Below are 10,982 nucleotides of genomic sequence, written 5' to 3'. Positions count from 1 at the left end.
ATGGCAGGCACCACATGGTGCACGAATATTTAAACTCTTCATTTTTTCCATTGCGGCTTGTCCTGTAAGCGGCAGCACAATTTGCAATGGAAAAAATACAGGATCCAACCACCAACACGGCTGTCAGATCGTAATCTGGGAAGCGGGACTTCCGACTTCTTGTCGGGATGTCTTGCTTCCGCTATGATGCTGGTCAGACGTGAGTCCGACCAGAAACGTAATCAGCCCCAATGTATTTAGCTTCTACAAGAAATATTACCACCAACAACGTGCACTGCGATAAGTGCAAAATTTGCGCCGCCGTACGCCTGCATCCTTATGAGGTGTGTGGAATGATACTGGCTGTGGGACGACAAATTCTCAGTTTACACCCCCTTCTTTCAACTTTTGGGGACACTATATCAACGACTTCCTATGCATCTGGCAAGGAGATGCTGACCTTCTAAAAGCATCCCTTGGTAAACTGGATGACAATATATGGAATATCAAAACTACCTCTAAATTCCCAAAAACGTAAAGTGACTTTCTGGATCTCACAATATTAATCCACAACAACCAACTTCAAACCAAACTTTTTCAAAAAGAAACGGCAGCGAACTCTATTCTACATGCTGACCGTTGTCACCCTAAAAAGAATATACACAATATCCCTAAGGGTGAACTTTTATGTATCAAGTGTAACTGTAGTGAAGAGGAGATCTTTATACAAAAGGGGTCTGAGTTAATAACCTGACTTGAACACAGAGGGTATCTCTCCACGAACCTCAAGGTAACTATGAATAAGATTACAGACATCAATCATATGGAGACCCTTAACCTAAAATCACTGTGCTAAAAGAAGACACGGAGTCCCTACATTTCATAACAGACTACCACAATGGCCATCACAACATCAGGACAATTCTAAAATGACATTGGCACTTACTATGTAATAACACCTGTATACTGGACTGCATCATGGATTTCCCTGAAATGGGGTTCCACAGAGCTCACAATCTCAAACAAATGTTTTGCTAATCCAAATTTATTGACGTAGAACTGTTCAAACCACCTTCTTGAAAAGACCTGCAGGCTTCCACATCTGGCACAATTGTAACATCTGCAAACTTGGGCTACATAAAATACAAGAACGTACACTGAACACCTGGCAGTCTATCAAAATTCCCAACTGGGTATATTGCAACAGCGGGTTTGCTATCTATATCATCATCTGCCCTTGCAACAAACCATATATTGGTAGCACCATTAGGCCATTACGCACCAGAATCCAGGAACACTATCTCAGCATCAACAAATTCTCCACAGGATATCCCCTGACAGAACATTTCCACAACTCACACCCTCATAATTAAACCTTCACCGTTGTAGGAATAGAAACCATCAACAAATCCCCACGTGGTGGTAACCGTGAACTGAGACTTCACAGAAGGGAAAGTGAACTCATCATTAAATTCCGTACAGTAACAAAAGGCCACAATAAGGACCCAGAAATGCACTATTGGCTGTAGAAAAAAAACGAATGTAGTTATGATCTATGTTTTCCAAGCTACCATTTGGAGATGATATAAATACGCTGAAATATTCAAGGATTTTATTAGTTGAAGATGAATATCTTAAGATATGTGTCAGACAGTTGAGGACGTTTGTAAATGTTCTGAATGCAACAATACTGGTAATAGACATGTACAACCAAGAGTCCACCTGAAAAATCACATAAATGTTCTGAAGTGACATGGCTTTCACTACAAATTACAAGTTATTGGTCCATCAGAGAAGTCACACTGATGAGAAGCCGCATAAATGTTCCGAATGTGACAGGGCATTCAAAACAAAGGAAGGTTTCTTAATCCATCTCCGAACACATACTGGTGAGAAACCATATAAATGTTCTGAATGTAACAAAGCTTTCCATCTAAAACAAAGTTTATCAATTCATCTTCGAACACATACTGGTAAGAAACCATATGGATGTTCTGAATGCAACAAGGCTTTCAGGCAAAGGCGTCAGTTATTAATACACCAGAACGTTCACACTGGTGAGAAGCCATATAAATGTTCAGAATGTGACATGGCATAAAAAATAATGGAAGTTTATTAATTCATCTCCAAACACATACTGTTGAGAAACTATATAAATGTACTGAATGTGACAAAGCTTTCCGTCTAAAACAAAGTTTATCAATTCATCTTCGAACACATACTGGTGAGAAACCATATGAATGTTCTGAATGCAACAAGTCTTTCAGGCAAAGGAATCAATTATTAATAAACCAGAACATTCACACTGGTGAGAAGCCACATAAATGTTCTGAATGTGAAAAGGCGTTCAGACTAAAGCATCATTTATTTAATGCATGAGCTAATACATACTAGTGAGAAACCATATAAATGTTCTGAATGTGGAGGAGGAGCCTAGCGCGCAACCAAGATGGCTGCGTAGGTGCGAGGCTCCCGAGGACCTCCGCAACCTCCTACGTTTATCCTGTCTTCATCCTGAATCGGTTGAGGGGACTGTGTCGGTGAGCCTGAGCCGAGGTGGTACCCTCCGTTCTTGAATCGGACCCCGGGGGCCGGGGTGAGCACCGACTGAAGTTTGCGGCCTACTTCTCTCCTAACCCCGGATTCGAGTTTGGGGGCGACCCAGTGGCGAAGTGAACAACAACGGCGGGCTGAGCCTGGCGAGTCGCGTACCCCACACTTTCACTTTCGCTTTTGAGTCCCCTTGCCAGCATCGCGAGTGGGATTACGGCGCGTCTTTGTGTTGTGGTGGCCTCGCTGGGAGACCCTGCCTGCGGGGACCCGCTCTGCCTTCCTGAGTTGACCCCCGGGGCTCTCAGCCTTGATTGTTTGCTCTCCACTGCGTGGCTGGTGAGGGTGCGAGATACACGGCGATGGCCACGAAGCAGGATGGAGATCGGTTGAAGGCCAAGTCGACCCGGCGTGGCACCGCACATCAGGTCAACATCATGGATCGCTACACCCTCCCGAAGGGGTCTCCCGGCGGATCGCACAAGTCTTCTGAGTGCCCCCCGGATGCCCCGGATTTGCCTACGGATCTGACTTTGCAGGACGTCATGGGCGCCATTGCTGAGATGAAGACCTCAGTGGGTCAACAATTCGACACCTTGGCCCACAAACTCGACGCGGTCCTCATCGATGTCAACCTCGTTAGAGCAGATCTCGCTAAGACAAATAACCGGGTTGACTCCTTGGCCCATACCGCGTCGGGCCTCACGACTGAGGTAGCGGCCCTTCAGACGGAGGTGCGCCGGCTCCGGCAGGCAAGTGCGATCACGGATCGGCGCCTGGAGGACTCCGAGGGCAGGGCCCGGAGGAATAACATTCGCATTATCGGGGTGCCCGAGGGACGGGAGGAGTCGGCGGCGGATCTCTTTGTGGAGGACCTGATTTCTACCCATCTCCAGCCACGAGGATTGAGTAAATTCTTTGCAGTGGAGAGGGCCCATAGAGTTCCTGGTGGCAGGCCGAAGGTCGGAGCCCCTCCGCGGCCTCTTATTGCCCGTATTTTCCACTTTCGGGACAGGGATGCGATCTAGCAAGCTTCCAGACTGCAAGGGCCGCTTAAGCTGGAGAACATGGAGGTAAACTTTTATCCTGATTTCACGCAGGCGGTCCAGAAGCAGAGACTGAGCTTCCTGGGCGTCAAGCGGCGACTTCGAGACATGAACTTAAAATACGCCATGCTTTTCCCGGCCAGGCTGCTTGTGGAGGCGGATGGGCGCATTCACTTTTTTGACCGTCCTGAGACGGCCGGGGACTGGTTGGACACTTTGTCTGGGGGACATGGTCGGGATGGGAGGGGGGCGACGGGAGGAGAGTGCCCACCGGACCGGGTCTGAGGTACTGACACTGGGGCTCACTCCGGATGATGCCACTTTCGGCCAAGCGTAGGGTCTCTTGACTGTTGTGTCCTGTTTCCCCTCCATTGGAGGTTGTGCTGTGTCTCGAGGGGGTTCTCCTTCCTCCTCTAGGGGGTCTTAGTAGTTTAGTTTATACAGGGGCGACAGGCAGACTGCAAGTTGGGGGGGCTGTTTGGGCTCATGCAGGGGTGCAGGGAGGGGGGAGTTTTGTTTGGGATGTTGGGTTGGGGTTGGGTATTGTTTATTTGTACCACAAGGCAGAAGGATTGTTGTGCTATTTCTAAAGTGCTCTCTGGGGGGAGGTTGATCGATTTCGGCTATGATGGGGGGTAGGGGACTGAGCCTTTTGTCCTGGAATGTTAATGGACTGGGGAACAGGATAAAACGGGGGGTGGTCCTGCAGTTCTTAAAACGACTTTCACCCGATATAGTATTTCTGCAGGAAACACACCTCATTGGAAACTCCTTTCGTGCCATGAACAGACGGGGCTATCGCCTTGTGGCCCACTCGGGCTTCACGTCTGGTTCGAGGGGTGTGGGCATTATGGTTAAAACCTCGCTCCCGTTGGAAGTTGATGAGGTGCTCCATGATGATAGGGGACGTTATACGGCTCTGGTGGGTAGACTGGAGGGTATAGTGATTGTTTTGGTCTCTGTCTATGTCCCGCCAGGGTTGCAAACAACTACTTTTGCGGATCTGGGGTGCCTCCTTCTTGGCCTGCCGGAGGGGATTCTAGTGGTTGGGGGGGATTTTAACGCCGTAGTTTCCGGAACTGAGGATCGTCACCCTCCCAGGGATCTCCCCCGTGCCCAAGCGTGGCTGTCCGGCCTCTTGGATACCCTGGGGCTGGTGGATTGTTGGCGGCTGAAACACCCTACGCAGATACAGTACACCTTTCATTCCGGGGCTCATGGCAGTCTTTCGAGGCTTGATTATGTTCTGATGCCAGCGGCACAGGCGGGTAGGGTTGGGGAGGTACGACATTTGGCGCGGGGTATCTCAGATCACTCCCCGCTCCTGTTGCACTTCGACATTGTCCCGAGGGGGGAGGGGAGGGTGGTCCCGATTAATCCCTGGTACCTACGTGACCCCACAATTCGCGCAGATTTGGTTAAATTTCTTGAGCGCTATTTTGAAGACAATGTGGGGTCTGTGTCGTCTGCGGTTTCTTTGTGGGAGGCGTTTAAGACGGTACTCCGGGGGGAGGCCCTCTCCCTCATTTCCTATTCCCGGAGGCGCGAGCGGGAGGAGGTGACCCGTATCGAAACTGAGATAACTGAGTTGGAGGGTGATCTGGAGTGTGGGGTGATGGACGACAAATTACATGCTCTCCGACTCAAACAGGCGGACTACAGGTCCCTCGTCACGGAGGCAGCCAGGGGCCTCAGTAGAGAGCAACAGGGGCGACTGTATGATGTGGGTGATAAGGCTGGTAAACTGATTGCGTGGCTGGATAAAAAGGAGAGAGCGAGTCGAGTTGTCCCGTCGATTGAGAGACTGGATGGTGTGTGTGTCACTGAACCGGGAGAAATTGTTGATTGTTTCGCAGAGTATTTCCGTGGGGTGTATTCCCCGGTATCTTCCCGCTCGGAAGAAGATTCCCATGATTTGCTTAAAGACATTGCGCTGCCCTCCCTTTCGGAGGAGGATAAATTGTTGTTGGACGCGGCCCCGACATCTGAGGAGATCGCCCTCGCCATACGTTCGGTCGCCTCCGGCAAGGCCATGGGTCCTAATGGCCTTCCCATCGAATTGTACAAATTACGACCGGATACGCTGGCTCCGCATCTCCGTGCTATGTTCCTCGCGGCCCGCTCGGCGGGTTCCCTCCCGCTAGACCAGCGTCTGGCCACTATTGTGGTTACCACAAGAACACAAAGAGGGTGAGGGACTATCACTCTTGTTCCCCCTGATTAATCAATTAAACAACAAAAGAGTGACAAGGGGATAGGGAGCAAAAAAGGCACGGGCAAAAACCAAAAATATTTGTTAAAAGAACCCTCACTCACCAACTTAGTTGGTGACATGCTTCATCATCGGGTTCCCACCAGAGAGGCCGAATGCCTCTCTGGTGTGCTGCGACGCCTGTGTTACAGCGGAGCTGGTTTCTGGTTGTGAAGGGAAGTGAGATTAAAAGGTAAATGATTTTAACCAATGACAAGTTTATTCTTGGCAAATCAAAGACCAATAAAAACGTGAGTTGGGCAAGATCTGGTTAGTGATGTTAACCAGGGCTTGACCAATTTTTAGGTCGACATGTTTCTGCTTTAAGCGCCTAGTCGGCTAAGCTTTCATCAGGACCACGGGGGTCTCCACGGCGGTATGCACACGCTAAGGCGCACCCTAACCTGTGGAGACTAAATGGTAAAACTCACGGTTTTACCGAGGAGCCTCCTATTTATCCGGGGCTAAGAATGCCTGAAAAAGAAGATAAGACAGACAACCCACATATAAAAAGACATACATAAACAAAACATTGTTTGGTTGCATTGTTTCAACGTGCTTGTGTGAGCAAAACTTTTTTGGAACCGTGCTGTGGAGCGAGAGTGGGTGTCCTGGTAGCGATAATAGCTATCGACACCTCCATACGAGTGATTATTCGTCGTACCTAAAATTTGTGAAAATGTGGACTATTATTCACAAGACCATGAACACTACTTGTGTCTACATTCGATTACATCAAGTGATGTCAGAACTACTGACAACGTGCAATCGTAGTGGCTAATTGGCCGGAGTGAATGTCGAACATATAGCGAACTCGTGAAGTGGCAGGCATGCTAAAAACAAGCGTCTGAGGTGTTTGCCAGGCGCCGTTGCTCCAAAGCATGTCTATCGTTTAAAAATAGCTGCATGGAAAAACCAAATGGCCCTCTTCCTTATGTTGTAGTTGTTACTAACATCATGGGTCCGGGAGGGGGGTAGTGAGCTATAGTATCTGGCGAGATAAAAAAGCAAATCATAATTGTTATCATCTGCTTTTGGAATAAAAGTTGGAAGGAACCTAATGCGGTGTCAGAAAAGCGGTTCGTCAACTTACTTCCATGCTCGCACACTCCCGCGATCAACCTCGATCTGTCCTCCTCGGCTTGTGCTCACACAAGCACGTTGAAACAATGCAACCAAACAATGTTTTGTTTATGTATGTCTTTTTATATGTGGTTTGTCTGTCTTATCTTCTTTTTCAGGCATTCTTAGCCCCGGATAAATAGGAGGCTCCTCGGTAAAACCGTGAGTTTTACCATTTAGTCTCCACAGGTTAGGGTGCGCCTTAGCGTGTGCATACCGCCGTGGAGACCCCCGTGGTCCTGATGAAAGCTTAGCCGACTAGGCGCTTACAGCAGAAACATGTCGACCTAAAAATTGGTCAAGCCCTGGTTAACATCACTAACCAGATCTTGCCCAACTCACGTTTTTATTGGTCTTTGATTTGCCAAGAATAAACTTGTCATTGGTTAAAATCATTTACCTTTTAATCTCACTTCCCTTCACAACCAGAAACCAGCTCCGCTGTAACACAGGCGTCGCAGCACACCAGAGAGGCATTCGGCCTCTCTGGTGGGAACCCGATGATGAAGCATGTCACCAACTAGGTTGGTGAGTGAGGGTTCTTTTAACAAATATTTTTGGTTTTTGCCCGTGCCTTTTTTGCTCCCTATCCCCTTGTCACTCTTTTGTTGTTTAATTCACTATTGTGGTTATTCATAAGGAGGGGAGGCCGCGGGATCGGGTCACGTCTTACAGGCCCATTTCGCTGTTGAATGCGGAGTCAAAAATTCTTGCCAAGGTGCTGGCTAATCGGCTGGTTGGCGTGGTGTGCGATCTGATTCACCAGCACCAGTCCGGCTTTATCCCTCATCGCAACACCGCGCTCAACCTGCGGCGTTTGCATGGGGTGCTCGCGTGGGTTCATACGCGAGCCAGCCATTTTGGCGTCCTTGGACGCCACTATGGCGTTCGACACGCTTGAGTGGCCATATATTTGGGCGACGCTGGCTAAGTTTGGCTGGGTGAAACTGTTATATTCCGGGCCGCTGGCGCAGGTGGCGGTGAACGGTAGAGTATCGGCTCCGATTGAACTGGGCAGGGGCACGCGGCAGGGCTGCCCGCTGTCGCCGCTCCTCTTTGCGCTTGCCTTGGAGCCCCTGGCGGAGTGGCTGCGGTGGCACCCTTCTATTCGTGGTCTCCGATGGACCCCCGAGTATGAGGATCGCGTATCCCTTTACGCGGACGATATTCTTTTATACCTTGCTTCCCAGCGTAAATCGCTGATTGTACTAGTGGATGTGTTGCATTCCTTTGGCCGCAACTCCGGCTTAGTCATAAACTGGGCTAAATCCTGTGTGTATGTCCTCTCGGGGGAGGCTCCTATCCTTCCGCGGGGTTGTCCTATCCAGGTCGCTCCGCAGGGATTTAAGTACCTGGGTATCTTTATTACCCTGGACGCTGAGGCCTGATATAAACAGAACTTACTCCCCCCCCCCTCCAGCGCCTGAAGGAGGACGTGGCGCGTTGGAGGCGCTTGCCGCTCTCACCGCTCGGCCGTGCGGCACTGTTTAAGATGATGTCGTTGCCACATTTCCTATACGTGTTGCAGAACACGATGGACGTCGTCCCGGCGCGCTACTTTCGTGAGGTAGAGGGTCTGCAGCGACACCTGTTCTGGGAGGGGAGGCCGCGTATCGCCCTCGCGAAGCTGACGCTCCCGTGGTATGACGGGGGGGTCGCCCTCCCAGACATCAAACGGTATTACTGGGCCTCCCAGCTGGCTGCTATAAACCACGGCCTTTATGGGCCCGCCCTTAACCCGGCCTTTGAAATGGACAAACTGCTACTGCCGGGAGGAGACTATAATCGTGCGCTTTATTCTAGATCGCTCGACGCACGTTTGACGGGCCCTATGCGGGTCGCGGTACGGGTGTGGCACGCGGCAAACTTGGCGATGGGGTGGAAGGATCGGTTGACCCGGGCGACGCCACTGTATGCATCTGAGCGACTGGGCTGCCTGTGGACCTCGAAAGGCTTTGAGAAGTGGGACATGATAGGCATCAGCAAGGTGGGCGATCTCTGGACGAGGGGGGGATTCAAAACGTTCGATGTGCTGCAGAGGGAATTCCAGTTGCAGGACAGGGAGTACTTTCGATATGTACAGGTCCGTCACGCGCTGGGCTCCGTATTCCCGGATGTTGCCTCCATCCCGGAGTACTCCCCTCTGGAAGATAGAGTGCTAGATGGGCATGTACCGGATGGCACGATTTCATTGATTTACAAAAAGCTCATCAATGATAGCTCGGGACTGCTGACTAGCCTTCGTGAGGCATGGGTCGCCGATGGATTGGAGCTGGATGACGAGGACTGGGTGTCTGCGGTGGCCTCCCCGAAAGAGGTGGCCATGCCGGCCCGCCTTCGCTTCGTCCAGCTCAAAATACTCCATAGGGTCTATGTTACGGGGCCGGGTCTGATGCGTATGGGATATGCCGTGGATGGGCTGTGTAAGCGTGGGTGTGGTTCTTTAGGGACCTTCTTCCATACTTTGTGGGAATGCCCGGAGGTGGCGCGATTCTGGCGTGGTGTACATGCGGTGTTGCAGGCGGTCACGCATGTGACGCTGCTTCCCGAGGCGAGGAGATGTCTGCTAAATGTGTGGGAGCCGACTGACTACTCGGTGCCGCAGACGTGGTGGGTGACTCTGGGATATATGGTGGCCAAGCGTGACATAGCGCAATTGTGGGGCTCCCAGAGGTCACCAACGGTCTCGGCGTGGAAGGACAACATGGATTGGTGTATGTTTCGGGAGAAGGTAGTGTATGTGGCGAGAGGTAAGCCTGGGAAATGGGTGAAAGTGTGGGGCCCCTGGAACTCCTACCGTGGCGGGATTTGTACCCTGTCGCTGACGCCAGACTTGGCAGTGGCCCCGTCTCCCTAGTCTGCTTGTCGCCTTGGTTCTGGGTATTGTGTCCACTTTGTTTCTGTCCCGGCCTACCCCCCACCCCGCTATTCCTGTTGATCGGTAGGGTCCTCCACAGGGGAGCTCATACTGCTGCTTTGCCTTTGCTGCCTTGTGGATTTGTTTGTAGTTTCTTATATAAAAATGGAACCGCCATTTGGGGGGTCCGGACGGTGTGGCCGCCAACGCTTCCTTCAACTCCTGTGACCTCTATCACGCTGCAGCGTGTGTTTAATAACTGTATTTCATGCTCTTCCTGTTTGCTAGCGGCCGGCCTGAAGGTTGTAGGCCCATCTTTGTATTTCTTTTGCATTCTGTAATAAAGGTTTCAAAAAAAAAAAAAATGTTCTGAATGTGACAGAGCGTTCATTAAAAAGTATCAGTTATCAGTACATGAACGAACACATACTGGTGAGAACCCATATAAATGTACAGAATGCGCTAAGGCTTTCAGTCGAAAGGCTGATTTTTCACATCATCAGAGAACCCATACTGGTGAGAACCCATATAAATGTACAGAATGCGCTAAGGCTTTCAGTCGAAAGGCTGATTTTTCACATCATCAGAGAACCCATACTGGTGAGAAACCATATAAATGTACAGAATGTGATCGAGCTTTCAAGCTAAAACAGATTTTATCAATTCATCAGCGAACACATACTGGTGAGAAACCATATAAATGTTCTGAATGTAATAAGGCTTATAGACAAAGGTCTGCTTTAATACTGCACCAGAAAACCCATACTGGTGAGAAACCAGATAAATGTACTGAATGTGAAAAGGCTTTTAGACAAAAGAATCATCTATCTCAACATCAGAAAACCCATCTGATGCGTTCTCCTCAAAGGGACAGCTGATAGGACTCGGGCGAAACCATACCATGGAGAAGCCATGTAGGCATTCAATAAAAGAGAATTTATCAAAGCATTAGCTAACACATAATGGCAGGAAACCTCTTCCATATTCTGAATCTGACAAGGCCTTCAAGCGAATGAATTGCTTTTAATTCTACATCAGAAATACAGGATTTTATAATAAGTGCGACTAAGCCGTCCTTTCAGTGTAACAGCAGGTGCTTTAACGGAAAAATCAGACTGCTGCTAAACTGTATATTCTATGATCGAGACAAAATTATAAACCAAAATATACAAGCCAT

General features: G+C 49.6%; 1 pseudogene; it reads left to right on the top strand.

Moving 5' to 3' along the window:
• The first annotated feature begins 1,732 nt into the window (after positions 1-1,732).
• LOC146855911 (uncharacterized) lies at positions 1,733-10,683 on the top strand (annotated as a pseudogene).
• The last annotated feature ends 299 nt before the right edge of the window (positions 10,684-10,982 follow it).

Source organism: Triturus cristatus, chromosome 4_1 (genome assembly GCF_964204655.1).
Source record: "Triturus cristatus chromosome 4_1, aTriCri1.1, whole genome shotgun sequence".
NCBI classification, from domain to species: Eukaryota; Metazoa; Chordata; class Amphibia; order Caudata; family Salamandridae; genus Triturus; species Triturus cristatus.
Note: the sequence above shows the minus strand (reverse complement) of the source record. Positions and strands in the feature narration are given on the sequence as shown.